The sequence below is a fragment of the Lygodium microphyllum genome, chromosome 23 (assembly GCF_053477565.2).
Source record: "Lygodium microphyllum isolate KBCC chromosome 23, Lygodium_microphyllum_v1.1.10, whole genome shotgun sequence".
Taxonomy (NCBI): domain Eukaryota; kingdom Viridiplantae; phylum Streptophyta; class Polypodiopsida; order Schizaeales; family Lygodiaceae; genus Lygodium; species Lygodium microphyllum.
Window position 1 is genome coordinate 6,963,148 of NC_141157.1, and position 23,836 is coordinate 6,986,983.

General features: G+C 42.3%; 1 pseudogene; it reads left to right on the forward strand.

Annotated features, from left to right (window-relative positions):
- The first annotated feature begins 1,198 nt into the window (after nucleotides 1–1,198).
- Nucleotides 1,199–2,883, forward strand: LOC148015841 (uncharacterized; annotated as a pseudogene).
- The last annotated feature ends 20,953 nt before the right edge of the window (nucleotides 2,884–23,836 follow it).

Below are 23,836 nucleotides of genomic sequence, written 5' to 3' on the forward strand. Positions count from 1 at the left end.
CACCATTCAAATTTCAGAATTTGAAATCTCTCTCTCTCTCCCAGGGCCCAACCCTAAATCTCAAGCACTCTCCTTTTCTATAAAAATCTTCCCTCCCCCACCATCTCATTTATCCTTTCAAGTTCTCCGCTCCTACTTCTTTCGAGCTCTCCATCCTTCCGACTCCCTTAATCTCTCTTCTTGAGTCCTCTCTTAACCTCTCAACCCTTTCAACCTCCTCCTCCAAGCTCTAGCCTCTCTCTACTTCCTCAAGCTCTCTACTCCTTCAAGCTCTCTACCCTTTCCACTTCTTTCTTCAATCATCTCACCCTCTACCCGTGACCCTCTAGGCTCTCTCTATACATCATCAATGGCACCCTCTCTCGATGAGGCCATTCGCTTGCATTGTGCCTACTTGGAGCGAGTGAAGAACAAATCCAACACTTGCAAGCGGCAATGCAAGTATTTGCCCAAAGCTTCAAATCTCATTCGTCACTCGCCTTCTCATCCACCTTTGCAAATTAGGAGGGGAGGCCACACTATGCTCCGGTATTCCCGACGATGTCTATGAAGATTGTCGTGGGAAATACTTGCCATTGAAGCGATGCAAAGGCCTTTCAAGGGCAAGTGAGGAGGTGATCTCTCTCTTGATCATGAGGTCTCAGATGCGGAAGACGATCCCTCTTCAATTGTCTCGATTTTATTCGTTGGAGGGGCCTCTTCTATCCCATCTAGAAAAAGCCATTCGAGTGGTGCACCTATGCCCAAGAGACAAGCCACTCTTGCCCAAGCAACGGGGCAAGTTTTCGGTGCTCTCTTCTTTCTCAAGGAGAGGCAAAGGCAAGTGGAAATAGAGATTGCATGCACCATATCTAAGTGCAATCTCTCTTTCCATTTTCTCAAAGTGGATTGATGAAAGTGGATAGTGAAAACCATTTATCGCCTTTGGTCCATGTGAGGAATGGTACGGTGTCACGTACAATGACATATTTACTAAGAAACTCGAGGAGAGAGAGAGGATTGATAAGTCCCTTGAGCTTGTGTGCACCGGTTGGGCGAAGTATAAATGCTCTATACTGTCCGATGGATGGAGCGATTGTAAAAAAAAGAGGAATCATCAATATTTTGGTCTCTTGCCCACTTGGCACATACTTCCTATGAGCAGTGGATGCGAGCACAAGGGAAAGGAGAACCACAGGCTCGTTCATGTATCGGCACATATAGTAAGCCATCATTGAGGTAATGCTTCTAAATTCATTATTTTGTAATCTTTTTTTGAAAAAAAAACCTCCTAAATTTATTCTAATTTCATTGTGTATAATCTTTTAGGTTGGGCTCCAAAATGTGGTTCAAGCTGTCACAAACAATGCCTCAAATTGTGCATCTATGGGGCTGTTACTTGAGGTTGAGTTTTCGTCCATGGTATGGACACCATGCGTTGCACATTGTCTAGATCTTTTTATGGAAGATACAGACAAGTTGGAGTGGGTGGCGAGGATTGTCAACGATGCTTGCACAATCATTGGCTTTGTCAACTCCAAGGTTTGAGTTCTTGCGATTTATCACTCATACTCAGACTTTGGAGTTGAAGAAGCCCTCAAAGACTCGATTTGCAGTCATATGGCTTTTTCTCGAGCGTCTCTATGACATTTGCAATAAGCTACACGAAATGGTTATATCAGATGAGTTTAAGGAGTGGCTTGAAGGGAAGTCCACATCAAGCCAAGTGGAAGCAAAAGCCGTTGAAAGGCTTTGCTTAAAGGAGGAATTTTGGATGGATGTGAGAGGTATTGTCGTTGTCGTCACTTCCATTTACAAGGTGCTTCGCATGAGGGACATGGAGGGGGCTACTATTGGCCTTCTTTATCATCTTATGGCGGATGCAATAGAGGAGATACAATCATCGAGCATCTTGGATGGGGAGGCCTCTTCTTCATGGTATCGTTTTTATTTCTTTAAAAAAAAAGATTCATGCTTTTTTTTAGTTTTAGAATCTATAATTCATATTGATTCACACTCTTTTTTTTCAAATTTCACCTCTAGATCTCTCTCTAAATCTCTATCATCTTACACCTATTGTATATCTTGGATACCACCCCTAAAAGAGATGATATTTTCTTTTTGACAAAGAAAAGATGGGAGTGGATGAAGCGACCCATACATGGGTTTGCGACACTCTTACATTCTACCTTAAAAAAACCCTCTCTCTTCATGGATGTCAATGTCCTTGCCGATCGTGATACCTTTTTTTCAAAGGCTTTGGCGAAATAGCACCATGGTGCTTTTCTCCAAGAGCTCATCAATTATAGTGATCAAAGAAGCACCGCTTTCGCATCTACCATTTGTTGGAAGCGGAAATCATTGGTGAAGCCATTTTTTTGGTGGGAGTCATTTGGCTAGCGATTGCCTTACCTCCAAAGAGTGGCCTTACTCATTCTTACACAGGTTTGAAAATCTCTTCTCTTTTTTTGTTTAACTCTAGTTACAACTTACAACTTGCAAGTTTCAAGTTTAAACTTACTTTTTCTTCACATGGTTTAGGATTGTTCGTCAGGTGCATGTGAGAAGAATTGGTCCGTCTATTCCCTCATGCACACCAAAATCCGTAATAAGCTTAGCACATGATAATTGAAGCGACTAATTTATTGTCGCTCCAATTTATGTATGCTACACAATATGCATGAGATGTCTATGGTAAGATAGGTATCGTATATCCGATTTTTTGTACTTTTTAGTTTATAACTTTATTAATAGATTATGAAATATATTTGGAAAAGTTTCATTTGTTTAATCTAAGTTTTTCATTCTTTAAAAGTATAGATAAATGTGGATTCACTCAAGCTCTCCGCCAGCACACTTAAAAGTGTGACTCGTGAGAAACTTGGAGGAGGAGAAAATCTTTAGAGAGCTTTACTTGGAGCTTGAGGAGATAGCGATGGAGCTTCATCTTCGGCATCCACATCGGCTGCCAGTGATGCTTTTGGGGCCCTTAGATGCTACACGAGGCGTAGGAGTGGCTTGAGAAGTACTCCTAGTTCGGCCCAGGAGAACATACCTATCACGGCCTCTCACCTAGTTCTTAGAGAACCCGAGTATGATGATGAGGGCAATGCCATTAGTGAGGGTGATTTTTTTGAAGAGGGTAACGGCTCCTTAAGTGGTGACGAGGATGCTTTCACCTTCAATGCCGAGAGTGATATGAGCACCTAGAGTAATCATGTATCTTGATTCGGATTGAGCCATGGATGATGGCTTTTATCTCAATCCATTTTTGTATACTTTTTGTCTCAGATTGCACATGTGGCTCATAATAAAGTTGTTGGTTTCATTATTCATGCTACACTCTTGAGTCTTGTGTTTGTCAGAGTGCAGCGGTGCGGAAGCGTAGGACTGAGAGAGAGAGAACGCAGAGAGAAAAGGGAGAGAAAGAGACAGTGGACGATGAAGATCTGCTGTATATAGAATGCTGAATACAAAGATATACACGGGCGCAGTGCGCTGGACTGCGTGTCTCCACCTCGACGATGCGACCTGCTGTCCACCTCAAAGTCTGCTGCAGTCTACACTGTCTGCTGTCTGAAATCTGTGAACAGAGACAGAAATCTGCACGGCACCGGTCTGTAATCTGCGACAGAGAAGAGTGCGAGAGGTATCCGAGACTGCTGGAGACGTTAGGTATAAATAGCCGAAATCTGTCCAAAAAATAGGACAGGTCAGCTGCATTAAATGCAGCCGACTGGGCTGCAGGCAGTCGTGGCAGTCCGACTGCACAGTCCGACTGTGCAGCCTTGGCTATGATCTCTAACACCCCCTCTCAGAGCCTGGGCAGGGCAGAAGTCTGAGGGATCTGGAATGTCTCCGAAGTAAAGCCTGAGGAAGCGCCTTCGTAAACAAATCCGCAAGATTGTCCTCCGTCTTGCAATACTCCACAGTGATGGTCTCATCCAGAAGCTTTTCTCGGATGAAGTGGTACTGAATCTCAATGTGCTTCGTCCGGGCATGAAAAACAGGGTTCCTTGCCAAGGCAATGCAACTCTCATTGTCACATCGCAGCAATGTAGGAGGAGTCTGGGGACACCCAAGCTCCTCCAACAATCTCCGAAGCCACACAACCTCGCATATGGTGGAAGAGGCGGCCCGATACTCCGCCTCAGTAGACGAAAGGGCTACCGTGGGCTGCTTCTTGCTACTCCATGAAATAACACCTGCACCCAAAGTAAAGCAGTAACCTGTTGTAGACCGCCTGTGGTCCACGTCACCGGCCGAATCCGAGTCGCTCCAACCTGCAAGTACAAGATCTGACCCATCTGTCCCTGTGGGGTAATGAATCCCCACATCAGACGTCCCCCTCAGATACCGAAGTATCCTCTGAGCAGCCTGCCAATGCACCGTCTTAGGTTCACTCATGAACCCTGCCAAGAGTCCAACAGCAAAACATAGATCAACCCTGGTGTTGAGAAGCCACATCAAGGACCCTATCAACTGTCGATAGCGGGACGCATCCGCCAAAGGAGAAGCTGAATGGGAAGTGGCATTCCAGTTCGGATCCATAGGAGTAGAGAGGGCTCGACAATCGTCCATCTCAAAAGACACCAAGAGCTCCTGTACATATCTCTGTTGGGAGAGAAAGATCCCCCTCTGAGACTGATAAATCTCATGGCCTAAAAAGAAATGGAGTAGCCCCAAATCCATCATCTCGAACGTCCGATGTAAAGCTGACTTTGTCTCCTGGACCTGCTGTGCATCATCACCTGTGACAATCAAATCATCAACATATAAGACAAACAGCACACAACCATCCTCGGAAGTGTGAACATACAGCTGCGGATCGGCCTTGGACCGCCGATATCCCAACTGAGACTGGAGGAACGAATCAATCTTCTCGTTCCAAGCTCGCGGGGCCTGCTTGAGGCCATACAGGGCCTTCTTCAACCTATAGACTTTCCCATCTGAAGAACCAAAGCCAGGAGGCTGCTCAACGTAGATCTTCTCCTTCAAATCACCATTCAGGAAGGCTGACTTCACATCCAGCTGATAAACAGGCCATCTCCTATGGCCAGCCAAAGCAAGAACAGCTCTAATGGTTGCCATACGAGCTGTGGGGGCAAAGGTGTCATGAGAGTCAATCCCTGGGCGCTGAGCAAAACCCTTAGCAACAAGGCGAGCCTTGTGCTTATCCAAAGTACCATCACTGAGATATTTGGTCTTGAAGACCCACTTGACCCCAATCACCTTCTTCTTCGGGGGGCGTGGCACAAGTGACCAAGTGCCATTCCTCTCAATAGCCTCCAACTCGGCTTCCATAGCTTTCTTCCATGGGGCGGACTGTAAAGCCTCCTTCACGGAGGTGGGCTCTCGATCCTGCATAACACGGGACATCAAACAATAATTGGAGCAAACAAGCTCCGAAGAATGCGCCTGGTGCCTCTGTGACCGCCGCGGACCATCCTGCGGTCCCCACTCCTCAGGAACCCCTTCGATCCCTGAATCACGGAGTGTGTCACGGGCCCAGCGAGGAGGAGGCCGAACCTCCCCTCGTCGTTCTCCATCAGCAGAAGACTCTGGAATATCCACCGGTGGTAACTCCTCAGAGGTGTCCGGTGGAACAGTAGACTCTGTGTCAGAAACAGAATCATAATCAAAAGGCACGGGCTCCAGTGGAACTGTAGAAGGAGGCCAACTCTCCCCTGGATCTCCAAGAACGGGATGCTCCTCACCCGTTGAAGTAGCCGGAACCTCCACAAACCGCACATCACGGCTAGTGTACACATCCCGCTTGACGGGATCATACAGTCGGTAGCCTTGGGACTGGGAGCTGTAGCCAACAAATACCTGTTTTCGGGAAGCCGCTTCAAACTTATCACGGTGAGCCTTGGGAATGTGAACATAGGCATCACACCCAAAGACTCGAAAGTAAGAAACATCTGGCTTCGTCCCAAAATAAGCCTCAAATGGAGTCATCCCTTCCACGGCCGAAGTAGGGGATCGATTAAGAAAGTGGACTGCAGTAGCCACAGCCTCGGCCCACAGAACCTGAGGGGTCTGTCGGTGCTCCATCATGGTGCGCGCCATCTTGATCACACTGTGGTTCTTCCGTTCTAGAATACCATTTTCTTGAGGAGTATTGGTATTGGCAAACTCCTGGTGAATTCCTCTATCTGCACAAAACCGAGCAAATTCATTAGACACAAATTCACCTCCCTTGTCGGATCGCAAGGTCTTCAACTTCCGGCCTGATCGGTTCTTCTCAAAGAGAAGCCAATCCTTGAAGTGCGAGAAAGCTTCTGACTTTAGTGCCAAAAAGTAGGCCCATGTCATCCTGCTGTAGTCATCCACGATCAACATGAAGTGTGAGCTCCCACGCAGGGACTCATTCCTCATAGGGCCACATAGATCCGTAGATACTAGCTCCATCGGTGAAGTAGACCGCCGCGAAGCGGTGTGGGGAATGGCATCTCTATGCTGCTTCCCCCGTATGCAGGAGACACATGGCTGCTGGCTCACCACTATATCCGGCAACCCTCGAACAAGCTGTCCACGTGACGCCCTCCGAAGATAGTCATAGTTCAGGTGACCAAACCGAGCATGCCATAACTCAGACTGAGACTGTGAGGTAAGAAGAAGAGTAGAGAGGGCAGTGGAAGACTTCAGTTTGTAAATGCCGTTCTCCTCATATCCAGATGATAGAACCTTCCTCGATTCACGATCAAGGACTCGCACAGTAGAACTGTCAAACTCCACCAAAAGACCAAGGGAGCAAATCTTATGAACTGAAAGGAGATGGTACCCTAATCCTGGTACATGCAAAACCTGTGAGGTATGGGTGCCACCTCGTCCATCCGGAATAAGCTGCATCTTACCCCGACCTGCAACAGAAACTGAAGAGCTGTCTCCAATGAGAACCTGCCCACGCGAAGGTCGCAGCTGGGCAACACCATCTGATGAAGGAGTCATGTGCCGTGAGGCACCACTATCAACAATCCACTCTCGAGCTTGGGGAGCCGTCATCGCAGCATTAGAAGCATTCGGTGAAGCGTCCTCAATGACAACTAGATGTAGAAATGCAGCTGATGAGGGTGCAGCCACCGCTCCAGAATCCTTGGTATCCTTCTTCTTGGTGTCCTTCGTGTCTTTGTCAGGGCAATCCTTCTTCCAATGGCCAGTCTTTCCACAAATATGACATGTGGAGTCTTTGTCCTTGTCCTTCTCCTTGTCCTTCTTGGACTTGTTATTCCCCTTCTTCTTTTGGTCCTTCCCCTTCTTCTGAGAGGCTTGACCTGTCAACGCCTCCGTCTTGGAAGCATTCTGTCCCTTTAACTGTTCCTCTTGGTCCAAGACCATAGGAACCAACTCTTCCCAGCGAAGAGTAGACTCTCGCCCCGAAGCAATAAGGGCAGAGTAAAATGTACCGAATCGTGGCGGCAACTGGGACAATAGTGTGATCGCCATGTCTTCGGAGGAAATCGGCTTTCCCGCATTCTGAACCTGCATCTGTAGCTGCCTTAGCTTGTTAATGTGTTCCCTTAGCGAAGAAGACTTATTGACGGACAAGGTCCGCATCTGTACCTCCAAAGAAACCCTCTTCATCAGGGTCATCCGATTGTACATTTGATCAAGCTCCAGCCATATCTCACGAGCCACCGTCAAGTGCTCGATGTGAGCGATCACGGTTGTAGTGCATGATAGAAAGAGAAAGGATCGTATCCTAGCATTCAGTTTGTCCCAATGAGACTGGGCCCTGGCCAACTCCGTACGAGCATCGGAAGAGAGTTTGGACTCATCTCTTACCGAAGGCCGGTCAATATCCTCCTGTACCAACTCCGCCAAATCATAGGACTCAAGGATGGCCAACATCATTACGCGCCAAATGCGGTAGTTGTCGCCGTCGAGCTTCTGATCTGAAGGAAGAGCCGGTAAGACAGGCACCTTCCGGTCCATAATCGCGTGGAACTCCAAGTCCATCTCTGTAGACATCTTCACCTGCAATGCCTTCTCAAACGCAAAAGCAGCCCCCTCTGACTGGCTAAACTCAGCCTGCTAAGGCTCTTCCGCGTCCCGAAGCTTCTTCACCCACCGGAGGCGATGAAAAAGCAAAACCTGCACTTTTAGGTTGAAAACTCAAACTTCCTCCGCGTCAAACAGCAGTAAACAGCAGCAAATCCACCACCTGTACTCCTTTCCTGTGCGCAGCCCTCCTTGTTCCAAGGCGCAGCCCTCCTGTCTGCCCTTAAATGCAAAAAAACGCAAATTTGTGTTGCGATGGAAACTCCTCTTCAGGTTGATTCTGCGCTCAGTCAGCCCTCAAACACTGCTCTGATACCATGTCAGAGTGCAGCGGTGCGGAAGCGTAGGACTGAGAGAGAGAGAACGCAGAGAGAAAAGGGAGAGAAAGAGACAGTGGACGATGAAGATCTGCTGTATATAGAATGCTGAATACAAAGATATACACGGGCGCAGTGCGCTGGACTGCGTGTCTCCACCTCGACGATGCGACCTGCTGTCCACCTCGAAGTCTGCTGCAGTCTGCACTGTCTGCTGTCTGAAATCTGTGAACAGAGACAGAAATCTGCACGGCACCGGTCTGTAATCTGCGACAGAGAAGAGTGCGAGAGGTATCCGAGACTGCTGGAGACGTCAGGTATAAATAGCCGAAATCTGCCCAAAAAATAGGACAGGTCGGGTCGGCTGCATTAAATGCAGCCGACTGGGCTGCAGGCAGTCGGACTGCCACGTGGCAGTCCGACTGCACAGTCCGACTGTGCAGCCCTGGCTATGATCTCTAACAGTGTCAACTCTCTTTTGCATTTTTGATTTGAATCTCTGAGTTTATTTTTTAATTTTTAAGTCCAAACAATAAGCATAGGCTTAAAATTATATGTATTTTTTCTTTTATCGGACGTAACATCAAAGGTAGGTCCAATATTTATTAGTCTGATTAGTATCATACTAGCATCAGACTGAACTAATCAGACGCCATCTGACGTGACGACCGTGCTTTAATGTTAGAGGAGTGACCAAAACAAAAACAACCTGCACATGACCAATGCATAAGAGCCATTGTTGGTACACATGATTGTCCCCTTAGGTACATGTCAGGTGACTCTCGTCAGGCAACTCAGAAGAAGACGATGAAGACCAGAGGAAAGCAATCGGATCAAAAAATGAGCACGAGTTCCTTTCACCTCCCAGCCTTGCCCAGTTCATTGCTGGCCAGACTCATCGTAATCCGATTGCCAGCTGTCAAACCTTGGTGAGTCCTTCTATTCTTGGACTCTCTTAAATGCTAGGCTCCCCTAAACCCCGTTCGGGCGCCCAAAACCCTGGACGGTCATGCCTCGTGCATGTTTCCCTTAATTTACCTTATAAATATAACATTTCCTTTCCCTTAAGAATCAGTTTCGTCCTCGAAAACGATACTTGGAAGGTCTAACTGTAAATTGGGAAACCTTTTCTTTAAAGTACTTACTCGCTCCCATGTTGAGCTTTCTTCTGAACAATCTTTCCACTTAACCAAACATTCTTGATAAATAGTATTCCTTGTTCGTCTATTACGAACATTTAATATTCTTTCTGGTTCATGTGGATTAGATTGGTCATTTAATAGCTCCTCAATGTTATCATTTAAGATTAGATTATCCAAATCACCCAGCTTCTTCCTTAGCTTACTTACATGAAAAACTGGATGTATTTTACTACCAATAGGTAGTTGGAGCTTGTAAGCCTGTTCTCCCACCTTTTTAAGTATTATGAAAGGACCACAATACCTCGGTGAAAGCTTTGGACATTGTTCCTTTTTCATAGTTTTAGTTTGTTCAGGCACCTTAAGATAGACCAATTCTCCTTCTTCAAAGGAGATGTCTCTTCGGTGAGGATCTGCATATGCTCTAGCTCGATTTTGAGCCTTTTTAATATTTTCTTGAGCAAATTTTAACATACTATTCATATCCTCCAAAAAATCTTTAGCTTCTTGAACCTTTTCCTTATGCAGTCCTACTGCAAAAGGATCTTTGGGCTGAAACCGATACATTAACATAAATGGACTATATCCAGTGGAAGAGTACTTGGCACTATTGTATGCAAACTCTGCTATCGGTAGATACTCTTCCCAATTAGTTTGCCTTTTACTTACATATGCCCTAAGTATATCTTCAAGGATTTGGTTAACCCTTTCAGTTTGCCCATCAGTTTGCGGGTGGTCTGCCGTAGTCATGCTAAGTTTAGTATCCAACTTCCTAAATACCGCACGCCAAAATTGACTATCGAATTTTCTATCCCAATCAGAAACTATATTTGCTGGAAGGTCATACAATCGGTATATGTTCTCTACGAACAATCTAGCCAATTCTGGTGTTTTAACATCAGTTGAAGTTGGAATGAACCTAGCCATTTTGGTTAACCTGTCCACAATCACCCACACAGAGTTGTGCCCCCTCTGTGTTCTGGGTAAAGCAACAGTAAAATCCATGGAGATACTCTCCCATTTTCCCGAAGGAATCTCTAGTGGATGGAGAAGTCCTCCCATTTTCAATATTTCAGCTTTATTAACCTGGCATTTATTACATTTGACCACATAGACAAGGACGTCCTTATTCATTCTAGGCCAATAGAACTGCCTTTTAATAAGACTATAAGTCTTATTAACTCCTGGATGTCCCGCGCTAGGGGTATCATGACACTCAAAGAGTATCCGGCGCCTTATTTCTGTATCTTTCGGGACACATACCCTACCCTTGTAGAGTAAATAACGATTATCAATGGCAAAATTCTTCCACTTGAATCTGGTTTGAGCAACTCCTAATGCTCCATTTCCTTGTTGAATATCCTTAGATATTCCTTCCTCAGTAGAAGCACTTTCATTTGGATCCCCATTTTTTATTGCTTCCCATATGTTGGAATATGCCGAATCAACCTGGCATTTCCCTTTTAAAGATTCAAGCAAGTTGAAAGTGAACTGAGTAAAACTCAATTCATTAATGATGGGCATTCTGTTGAGTGCATCGGCTACTATATTATACTTTCCTTTTCTATATCTTATCTCATAGTCAAACTCTTGGAGGAGTTCGGCCCATCTGGCTTTATGCCCGTGTAAATCCGGTTGATCATTAAGCCACTTAATGCTTTCATGATCCGATAAAATCAAAAGTTTGGCACCGTACAAATAGTATCTCCATTTCTTCATTGCATGTACTATTGCATATAGCTCTCTCTCATAAACAGAATAATTCTGTTTTGCACGGTCTAATTTCTTGCTTTCAAAAGCAACTGGTCGACCTTCTTGTAATAAGACCGCACCTATCGCCTTATCACTGACATCAGCTTCAACCACAAATGGTTTATTGGGATTCACAATTAAAAGTACTGGAGCTGTAGCAATAGCTACCTTAAGTTTTTGAAAACTTTCATTTTGGTCTGTTCCCCAATTAAAACTCTTTCCTTTCCCTCTAAGTTGGTCTGTCATTGGAACAACTATTTTGGCATAATCTCGAATGAATCTACGATAAAATCCAGATAAACCTAGGAAGATCTGCAGCTCTTCTAGGTTCCTTGGAGATGGCCATTCAATAATCGCCCTTACTTTTTCTGGATCCATGTTGATTCCCTTTTTCGAGATAATATGCCCTAAATATTTGACCTCTTGTACAAAGAATTCACATTTAGTTTTCTTCACATAAAGGGAATGTGTTCTTAACAGTTGGAATACTAATTGTAAGTGTTCCAAATGTTCTTCTCTTGATTTACTAAAGATCAAGATATCGTCCAAGAAGACTACTACAAAATGTCCTAGGTAGGGCCGTAAAACACTATTCATCAGCTTCATAAAGGTAGCTGGTGCATTAGTGAGGCCAAAAGGCATCACCAAAAAATCATAATGCCCGTATTTAGTACGAAATGCTGTCTTGGAAACATCTTGTGCCTTAATTCTTACTTGGTGATAGCCTGATCTTAAATCTATCTTTGTGAAGAATTTTGCCCCTTGCAATTGATCAAAAAGATCTTCCATTCTGGGCATAGGAAATTTATTCTTCACGGTTATTTTATTAAGTGCTCTATAGTCAACACAAAGTCGCATAGAACCATCTTTTTTCTTTACTAATAAAATTGGTGAAGCCCAAGGTGAATTACTGGGTTGTATAAATCCTTTATCAAGGTAATCCTTAATTTGTCTTTCAACCTCTTGGTGCTGTGTTTCACTTAACTTATATGGTGGTTTAGAAATAGGGTGTGTATCCTTATTTGTGTCAATTGGGTGATTTATATCACCCCGATCTGGTGGAAGGCCACTAGGTAAATCAGAAGGAAACGCATCTTTAAATTCATCTAATAAACTACTTAATTCATTATTTATATTCAACTCACAAACATAAGAAAATTGATGCTTTATATTACAGAAAGTAAAAGTGTTTTGTACAGGAAGAGACCATAACATATATACCTCACAAACTTCCTTCTTTATCAGCTTCTGAACCTCAGTGGAACACAACAAAGGATTATCAGATACTTCATGTTCACCTTGAATGACAAAAGTCTTACCATCCCTTTCAAATTCTAGTGTATTATGATGGTAACTATGTTTTAAGGATGGTTCCAATCTCCATAGCCACTCCCTCCCTAGAGCAATATCAGCTCTTTCCATGTTCATGATTTGGAAATCAAGTTTATCTTTATATCCTTGAATCTCAATTTCCAAATTGGATACCATTGTATCCCATATTTTATTATCTTGACCTTGCATCATACGAACAACATATTGATGCCCACTCTTTTGTTGGGGAAGTTGCAATTTTTTGACAAGTGCATAATTTATAAAATTATGTGTAGCAGAGTCATCAATCATGACTCTAACCCTCTTTCCAGCTATCAATCCATGCACTCTGACTAAATCATGTGGGCCAAAGGTAGGCTGCCACATAGAAGTTGACATACAACACTTGTGTTGTACATCCATGTGCAAGACCTCTAAAGATTTATACTTTTCATGCCCCTTTAATTCTAAGGGTTGCACTACATGGATTTGTTTTTCTTTTCCCTTGCCCTTGTCCTTATCCTTTCCTTTGTCTTTCCCCTTTTTCTTTTGAGGGCAATTCCAAGCAGCATGGTTAGGGGATAGGCAGTTGAAACACAACTTTTCTTTTTTGGCCTTATCAAAGTCATCAGGACTTGACTTTGGCCTCACATATTGTTTCTTTTCAAAAGGTTGTTTTTTATCCTTAAAAAATGGCATTTTCCTTTTAAATTTGTCCACAAATTTTGAGGTTTCCAATTCCTTACATGTCATCTCTTTTGTTTGACATAATCCCAATCTTCCCAATTTCTTTCCATTTCATTTTCAGGAAGGAATTCTTTTAAAAAGACGGATCCAAATTGAGCCGAAGTTTCAAGTATTTTATTTGCCTCCTTTAAAGTTCGCCACCATTTATACGCTTTGGGCCCCAAAGTTAAACTAGCCTCTAGTGCTTGGAGATGTGGTGGAGTATTTTTAAGTTTATGCAAATCTTCCCATTTTTGGAGGAAATTAAAGATTGTATCTTTATTTCTATCTTTTTCCTTCCCGTGAAACTGAGGGGGTTCCATATCTTTAAGAACTGAATTATCCATCAACTTGTGGTGGGGTTCCTTAGGATCTCGCATAGTCACATCTAAATCTTTTGATGAAGATGGGACATCCAAGGTTTCTATCTTATTTTTATCTCTTTCTAACAATAAAGTTAATTGGGATTTTATTTCAGTGAGTGTTTGAGTTAAAAATTCCATTTGAATCCCCTGAGTCTGTACACGAGCAGTAAGATCATCAAATTGTTCTCGTGTAGCAAAAAAATTCTTCCCACTGTTCTTCTTGCATCTCTGGTTCATAGGGATCTACCATAGGGTGGTTCCCAGAACTAGAACCTTGCATCACTCCCTCTTTCCCTTTTTCTGCCATTAATACACTGGAATTGGAAAGCAAAGATAAGAAATTTGCATACAAAGTAAAGTACTTCCCTGGTTTTAATGACAGGGCAGTTGTTGCTGGATTTATTAGTAAGCCCGAAGAGTGAGGAACAATCCTTATCTTCCGAACTAAGCCGGTCACGTAGGAAATGGAGCTTCTTTGCAGAAACGACTAGTATTTAGCCCCCTTCTTAATGATCACGCAGGCCATCAATGCACCTTTCTTGAACTTGTTCTCTGCTTAGCTTGTACTTGTTATGCAAGTGCAGATGGGGCTGGCGAGAGAAATACCAGACAAATAAAGATAGCGTGCAGTCGGCTGGCCACAGAGGGACTAGAAAATAGCGTCAGTCTCACGGAATTCACGATTCAGGATACGGCACACGATTCAGGATACGGTGTTAGACATAAAAGATAGCATTTTTTCGCCAGATGATAAGTGACGTGAGTGGTGTGGCGAAAATAAACGTCACGTCACTTGTATGACGTGTCACCAGAGCGCCGGAGACGAACGGCTTCACGGGTCAACGAAACGAGACCCGTTGGCTCTGTCTTCTCGACGAACAGCTTCACGGGTCAACGAAACGAGACCCATCGGCTCTGATACCAATGTCAGGCGACTCTCGTCAGGCAACTCAAAAGAAGATGATGAAGACCAGAGGAAAGCAGTCGGATCAAAAAATGAGCACGAGTTCCTTTCACCTCCTAGCCTTGCCTAGTTCATTGCTGGCCAGACTCATCGTGATCCGATTGCCAGCCGTCAAACCTTGGTGAGTCCTACTATTCTTGGACTCTCTTAAATGCTAGGCTCCCCTAAAACCCGTTCGGGCGCCCAAAACCCCGGATGGTCATGCCTCCTGCATGTTTCCCTTAATTTACCTTATAAATATAACAGTACATGAGAGAGGGATAAAAGTAATGCTTGGCAAGAGATGATGTGCTTAGAAGCACCATTATCAAAATACCAAGTAGAAGCCGCATCAATAATAGAAAAACAAATATCATGAGTAGAAGGATTATATTGACATTGAATGAAAAAGGTATGATCATTAGATGAAGTATAGTTCATGATCTCAGGTGTGATAGCAAGACCAAACTCTTTCTTCTTCTTTGATGCAATACACTTTTGACATTTACTGATGTTTTGCCTTGTCTTTCAGCACTAATTGCACCTCTTGGTTATGTTGGATGTATCTTTCAAAGAATCAGAAGAGGATGGGCTAGCATGGAAGAAGATCTTTGATATAGAAGATGTGGGACTAGGAGGATGACTAGCATGAAAGTTTGTTGATTTTTAACCAACAACATTAGGTTTACCCTTTCTACGATGATTGGTGGAAAAGGCTATTTGGTTGCCCAAGTAGCGTTGTAGTTAAGACAACTTTGTTTTTCCTCTAACAAAAGAAACACAATTTGGTCAAAGGTATAGGTAACTTGGCTACCCATAGTTACCAATCACAAAGTAGTAGCAGAACCTTGATAGGATTTATGTAGACCATTCAAAGTGATAGAAAACAAGCTGATTATCTAGAACTACTTCATCAAGATTTAATAGTTGTTCTCAAAGATCTTTGATGTTTGTGAGATAGGCATCCGTGTTATCTTCTTCCATGCGAACATCTTCCAATTGCTTATAGAAGTGAGCAAGTCGTGCTTCATTGCACACTTGATATAATGAAGTAAGATGATCCCATGCATTCTTGGCTTTCTTGCATGATCGGATGCATGGAATGATACCTTGCTTCACTGATAGGGTGATTAAGGCATGCACTTGGGTATTTGAACCATCCCATTGGATTTTCTCTTGAGTGGGGGTCGGTATGGAAGAGAAAGATGACTCAGCATCATCAGAGCCACCTCTTGATATGGAGGTGAGAGGTGGTGCTAGTGTTGGAGAAGCTAGCCTTTTCTTGGTGCCATTCACTATATTCCGAAAATAGTTTGTAACAAGGACATGTTACATCATATGTGCTGACAGGTGGTAATATGTGCCGTCAAGCTTGTTAGTGCCAATCATGCCCAATAAATCATTGTTATTGTTGGCCATGAGTGCAAATCAGCAATAAAATAATAATTTCCAAGGAAGAGAGAAAATAGCCTTTGAATAATTGTGAACCATTGATAGAAGAGAATGCCGGCCGCTTCAATGCAGTTAAATAACATGAAAATAGTATTTTTCTCTTGCTGTTTTCTTGTTGAGGAGAGAGAAAAATGTGCTGAAAATAATAATTTGTGATGTAAAATATTATTGGAACAAGGTGGCAATCAACAATATGCTGAAATCAGGGATTAATGGCTGAGAATGCTTCGATAATGCAAGCAATAGTAAAATTTCAGAATATTCGCCCAAATAGTAGAATTTTTCTTCAATGTCCGGAAAAAGTAGGACCAGCAAGCCAAATATGATGCAATATGTGCACATCGAGACCAAAGAAAGTGCTTTGAGGCAAAGGCCCTAAGTTTCAACTACCTCAGAGGTGAAATTGGGCAAAAGCCCCAAAATTTTTCTTGAAAATTGAAGAGAAATTTGATAAAATTTTTACCCAATTGATACTGAATCTCGTGCCTAAAGCTGAATTAAGCCTCAATTTTGATCAAATTTGTCGAAATTCAAAAAAGCCCTAAATTTTTTGAAGAATTTTGGGTGAAATTGAGCTCGAATGGCAAAAAGCTCAAAATTTACCAAAAAATTGAAGAGAGATTCGAATAATCTATATGATATTTCCACCCAAATGTTGCCAAAAGATGCCAAATGTTGCACTTGAAAAGGAACGCGGCCTTAATTTTGATGAAGAATGCTGAATTCTTGAAAAACCCTGGTTGTGTATCTTTGAATGTGCTTTGTTTTTGCAGCTCTTTTTTGTATGCAGTGCTCAATGTAGTTTAGCAAACAATATAGTTTGGAGATCGAATTATCATACTATGCCTTAACCTACTTATGTTTCTTTGGGGCAAAGGGTATTGAGAAATATCAATAGAGATGATTTACAAGACTAAGTATGCCTAGACATATATACAAGGGTGGGGTTAAAAAACCTCCCAAAGAGGAAAAAAGGTGCCTTGATCTGAAGTGTATGTATATACAGCACTACTGAAATATGGTAACAAAGCTTCTGTGGGAGTGATGGGTTGAACAAGAGTTGTCTCACACAAGTGAATATGTGGGATCATGATATGCTTAGTAGATAATGCAATCAAAGCATGAGCCTTTACACCTCCGCCATCCCATCTAATCTATTCAAGAGTAGTGGTGGTAGTGCTTTAGCATTAATTAGAGCAGAACTAGAACTTGTAGCATCTTTAACAATACATGTTTGTGTTGTTTTTGTTGCACTTGTAGCTTTTGAAACACCACATGGACATCTTTTAATTCCATATACAATGTTCCAAAGCCCCTTTGCAACCAATACAGTAACATGATGTATCATATAGCCCACAATGAAGAGTTAGTTCCATCCAACTTGTCCTTAATAGCCAAGATACAAAAAACATCATTATTGCTAACCATAACCATTGACTGTACTTGATGCAAAATGTCGGGAATAAAGGCCCTCATGCCTTTTAAATGTGCTCGAGTGTGAACACATCCTTAGCACTTGTACTTTCATATATATATATCTATCTAAAAACCTAAAGAGGTACACACTCGTCATTGTACCCACAAATCGTGTTCACTCTCCCCACTACTCTACTCTCTCTCACTCTCTGACTTTCTGCTGCTAGCAATCGTCGCGTCTCAATCCTCACGCCCTTAGAGCTCTACAAACTGGTATCAGAGCGGCAAGGAGTGCATGCTTCTCTAGGCGAAGCACACGGCAAGTGTTGCAGGAGTCCCAAGTGGACTCGACGGGCTAACGAGTAGTTGATAGGTTAGGCGAACATGCGACTGCCTTGACGAGCAGTTGAAGGGTTGGGTGAGCAGGCAACGGCTTGGTGAGTAGGCGACGACGAGCTGGACAGGTCAGGTCAGTCACAGGACCAGTGGCCGACACGACACGACTTCACGGCTGCGCTAACGAGCAGCGTGGCAATGACCATCGGGGCGTTGGCTAGCATGCATCACGCAACTGATGGGCGCCAGTTCTGCACGATAGGACTGTGTGGTGGGCGATAGGACTGTAATGACGCGTTGATTGATGGGACCCGCGTGGCGCAAACAGGCGGTGTTAGTCCCGACGGGTCAATGGACCCATCATCCAACCTTTTTTTTCTCTTCAAAATTGTTTGAAATTCCTCTTTCACTATCAAGGTTTCACATGTGCAAGTACAAAAGGTTAGATTTGTGCAATCTTGACCTAGAAATTTTGGGCTTTTCCAGATTGAGTGTTGTTTATGCAAAATTGAGGCATTTGTGTCAGAAATTGCAGACATTGTGCTTATTTGAATTGGGGATTTCGCCAAAATTATTGAAATTTTGCTCATCTGAGTGAAATTTCTCAACATTGGACCCATAAAATTTGGGGCTTTTACTGTATTGGTCAAATCTTGTTCAGTTGAGTCAGATTGGCTGACATTGATGCACATTTGGACCCGAGAAATTTGGGGCTTTTGCAAAAACTTGTGAAATTTTGCTAAATTTGCCCGTTTTATGCTTTCAAGAACATGTATTCCATGCATTTTGGACATCTAGCACTTTGAAAAATTTGGGGTTTTTGCTGAAATTGCTCTATTTTGGTAAAATTGGCCTGTTCTATGCATGTCAGAGATAGTGCAGATGTATGGTTGATGCTTTGAGCACAAAATTTTTTGGGGCTTTTGACCGTGTGTGTCAAATTTTATGCCCATGGGTACATGTACAATAGAAATTGCAGCTAAAATTTGGGACTTCTCATGTAATGTGATGTATTTGCCCTTGGAACGGCTGTAATCAGTTGTGGAATGCTGTAGCACATAGTTTGGTGCTTCTGAAAATTTACTTACATATCTGAAATTTCTGTTTCTACGTGGTTATTTATTGTTGGTTGGTACTTGTTTGTACCTTGGTCACTTGTGTGACAATTTGGGCCTACGTTTGCTGAATTTTTTGGTCACATTTGGGCTGAAAATCATGGCTGGCAGCAGTGACAACAGTAATCTCATGCACATTAAGAAGCTTGAAGGAGTACATAACTTTGTAGTCTGGCAAAATCAATGCTACAATATCCTGTTGCAGGAGAAGCAGGCAAAGCCGATTAAGACCAAAGGGGCAAAGCCCGCAGATATGGAACAGGAAGATTGGGATGAGTTAAATGAGCTTATACGCTTAACCATTGAGCCATCGATTTCTGATGCCTTGCTGTTTAACATTGAAGGTTTGGATTCTACATATGCTATTTGGACTCGACTGGAAGAACTGTATGCACAGAAGAGTGCTGCAAGCAAAGTGTATTGTCTAAAAAAGCTTATAGATTTGCGTATGAAAGAGGGTACAACAATATCTACTCACTTAAGTGAGTTTAACTCCATTTTCAGCCAGTTGGTTGCTTTGAAGTTCTTGATTGATGAAGAATTTAAGGCTACGTTCTTGCTTTTAACTCTTCCAGAGAGTTGGGATACATTCAGGACTGCTATGAGCAATTCTAATGCGATTCTTTTGTATGCTGATGTAGAGAGTGCTCTACTTATGGAAGAAATGAATCGGCAGAACAATGCATCCAGTAAGTCTTCCAGTGCTTTGCATACTAGGGGTGATCACAGCAGAAAGGCAAATCTGATAGCAAGGGACGCAGTAAATCACGTGGCAAAGATATTGAATGCCATCATTGTGGCAAGAAGGACCACTTTAAATGTGACTGCTATAAATGGAAGAAAGAGAAGGGAAAGGGCAAGAAGACAGATGATAGCAAAGAAGAGAAGAAAGAGAGTCAGCCTAAGAAGAGCAGTGTCAAAATTGAAGAGGTGAATGTAGTCACTCATGACAGTGTCAATGGGAATGACGTACTCTTGGTCTCTTCACACTTTGGTGCGCATGCTTTACTTGCAAATACAAATGATGACATGCATACTTGGATTCTTGATTTAGGTGCTTTCTTTCATGTCACCCCTCATCTTGAGTGGTTCTTTGTCTATACAAGGGGTCGACATGGTGTTGTTTATCTCGGGGACAACTATGCATGTGACATTGCAGTATTGGTAGTGTGTAGTTGCAATTTCAGCATGGTTATGTCTTCACACTTCAGCATGTATGGCATGTACCTTAGCTCAAGAAGAGCTTGATTAGCACAGGGTAGCTAGATGACGATGGATTTCACACCACCTTTGGTGATGGGAAATGGAAGATCTGTAAGGGATCTAGAGTGATTGCCAGAGGTTGTAAAAGTGATACCTTGTATCCTCTCCATGTATTTGGTGTGAGTGATCATGTTGTTGTCGTGACCGAAGAAGCAATAATCTCTATTTATTTACCTGTGTTGGTTTAGGGTATAGTTAATTTTATATCTTAGATTTTGAATCACTTGCAGATAATAATTATCCCCGATTTCATGATATTTACCCTTAACCATGCTAAGGTAAGAAAAATAAACAAGAAAACCAAAGTTTGATTGATGAAAATAATCCAAAAGTATCTACAATAGCATTCTCTTAGCTATTTATAATTCTCCTCTGACCTCACTAGTTCTAGCTATTTCTAATTATTTACAAGGTTTTCATCTAGTTTTAACACAAAGTTTATGGATCAATTTTCTACATAACAGTCATTAAAATTTCTTGAATTGTGTTTTTTGTAATGTTAGATTTCTTGAATTGTGTTTGTTGCAATGTAAAAATTCTTAAATGATCTTTGTTCTAATGTAAAGATTTGTAGCCAAGTGTTTCTTTGTGGCATGGTTAGTTGGGACACTTGAGTCGAACTGGAATGAAAGTGCTCTCTCGTTTGGTTTACTTGCCTAGTTTTCGTTATGCTGATTTTGAGCATTGTGATTATTGTATTTATAGCAAACATGCACAAACGTCTCATAAAAAGTCTATTTCGCTAAAATCTTCTCCTCTAGAGTTAGTACATTCCGATGTATGTTAGATGCTAGGATTATCTTTAGAGGGAAAGAAATATTTTGTCACCTTTGTCGATGATGCTACACTAAAGATATGGATTTATCCCATTCGTAGCAAGGACGAAGTGCTTGGCAAGTTTAAAAAATTCTTGGCATTGGTTGAAAATCAGACTGATAAGACACTTAAGTGTCTTCGCTTTGACAATGGTGGGGAATATGTGTCCAAGGCCTTTCAAGCATTTTGTGACAGCAAAGGGATCAAGACGCAGCGCAGTGCCCCTCATAATCCACCCCAAAATGGAGTTGCAGAGCGTATGAATCGAACCATACAGGATAAGGTCCGTACAATGCTGTCTCATGCTACATTACCCCATGGTTTTTGGACAGAGGCTATTATGACAGCCGTACACTTAATTAAATTGGCTACCAAATAGGTCTTTGGGGGGGGGGGGAGGGGAGGAGAAGTTCCCCAAGAAGCGGGGTCAGGCAAGCCACCTTTATATGCTCACTTGAAAGTGTTTGACTGTGAGGCTTTTGTGCTCATTCGTAAAGAAAAATGCAACAAACTTGAGTCAAAGTCTTGTAAATGTATTTTCCTAGGATATGGTGACGAGGGTGAAATGAAGTATAGATTATGGGATCCCGAGAAAAGGAAAGTAGTACTCAGCAATGATGTTATCTTTCGGGAAGATCGCATGCATAAACAACCTGAAAAGATTAAGGAGGTTCATAGGGTTGTATTTCGGGAAGAAATATCTTTTGGATAGCAAAATGTGCCCTCTGTACAGCACCAAATACTTGCTCTAAATGAACTTGTAAATGCAAAACAGAATGCTGGAAATGTGAAAAAGCAGAGTTTGCAGCAAGAAGAATATGCACATTTAGGAGAAGAGAGCTCAAAGTACAAGAACAAAATCTTGCTTACTAAGTTGCTTAGAGTAGAACTTGGGTACACTCTCTCTTCATCCTTGATAGTGACCCGTAGGCTGTTTATATAGTCTCTGCTAAGCTAGAGTTAGGGTTTTCCCTGCTCCTTAAGGCCATTCACATACATCTACCCTCATAGACCCTTGCTTAGGGTGGATTTCCATGCCTATATTCTAATATCCCCCCTCAATGCCAGGGTAGCATTGCATCACAAGACATGTTAAAGTTCCCCCTCTCAATTAAATGGGATACCTTTATAAATTAGGCTACAAGGATATTCATAGGTAGAGGATGCTACAAGACTCAAAAGAGTCGGTCATCTGTGGATTGGGAGGCAAAGTTGGCTTTCAATTCCTTAGGTATTTCTAGAACATTGGGACACTTATTGGTGATATGCCCGGTCATTTTGTCAGGATATTTTTTCTAGCAATTGCTTACAATATTCCATTTTTTGTGACAGAAGGAGCACTTAGTAGAAGCGGTATGGACTAAAACTTGCTCACGGAAAGTAAATGCTGAAGTCCCTTCAGTATGGTTTCTCTTCTCTTCATCCAGGCAAAGACTGGATGGTACTTGCCAAGGTTGGGTTTGGGATATTAGTTAGGGTAGTCACAAGGGTTGGAAAAGCCTTCTTTACAGACTTCAAAAGGATGGCAATGGCATCTTCATTATGAATGGGTGCTTGAATGGAAACCAGCTATGCCATAAGCCCCTTCATATGTGAAATAAACTTGCTTAGATCTTCTCCCTGTTTGTACTCCAAGCTAAAAAACTCAATCTTCGGAAAAATCTTGGAGTTCTTTCTTGTAGCGCCGTAGAGCCTTTCAAGTTCATCCCACTTCTCCTTAGCAGTGGAGAGTTGGTCAATATGATGAATTAAAGATTCATCTAAATGAAGCTTGATGATGGTCCGAGCCCTTTCATCATCTTCTACATCAAGGGGATTGGATGAGTCAATGACTTTGGTTCCTTTTATGCAAGGCCAGTAGCCTCGTTCCATCATTTTATATTCTACCAAGACTTGCCAGGGATGGAAATCTTTTTCATTGAACTTGCGAATTTGAGGCCTTACATCTGCATAGGCCATGGCCATTATAGGAAGGTCTTACCTATTGCTTTGAGGCAGTGTCTATGTAATATTCCGCGTGAACTGTCTCCATAAAAACGAAATTTGATTCTGCGTGAACTGTCTCCATAAAAACGAAAATTGATAATGAATTTTTTTTTAATGGAGATAGTTCACGCGGAATATTACAGTCTAGTCCTTTACAGGTGGCCAACCATAAACTAAATAGCAGAACCGATAGCCCTACAAATGATAACCAACTTTAAAATTGTAGAGTTGAAAACGGTTTAAAATGGTTGGAAATGGTTGATACGCAGTATCTCAAGATAGGATTTAGGAGGTCCTGTTCTTCGAAAAACCCTTGATTTAAGCTTTACTGTTTTTTTAGGTTTCAATGAGGTGAGCTTTGATTGGACTTCAAGCTCTTCTTGATAATGTGGCCTATTAGAGGAGTTTTTGGTGGAGCACAGCTTATCAATCAGCTCTATGCTATGGGATGAATCAGAGGAGAGTACAATAACACTCATATCTCTGATTTACCATTAGCAAACTAATATTGGGATATGGTCTATGTGTTTATCGATGTACACATAGTCTTACAACCAAGCAAGAAGAGGTTAATGACATAAGGTACTTGATGAATTTAATTTTCTGACAAAAACACCAGATTGAGTAAATATCTAGCTAGCAACATGATTGTAAAATGCAACATTAGTGCTTACAAGCACTCATCTCAAAGTTTATGCCACTTAAGATGTGCAATGTGGGTTGTTTGATGAACTAAGGAGGTCCACCAAGGGTTTTGAAATAGAGCTTTCAAATCTTCAACTAACTTTGGAGAAGATCAATTAGTGATTAGAATCACTGTTAGTGATAGCAATAGTGTGAAAAAATTGAAATGTGAAGAAAGCTTGAGGTTTGGCTATGGTTGCCAGGAAACAGGCAGTTAAGGTTTGCCTCATAG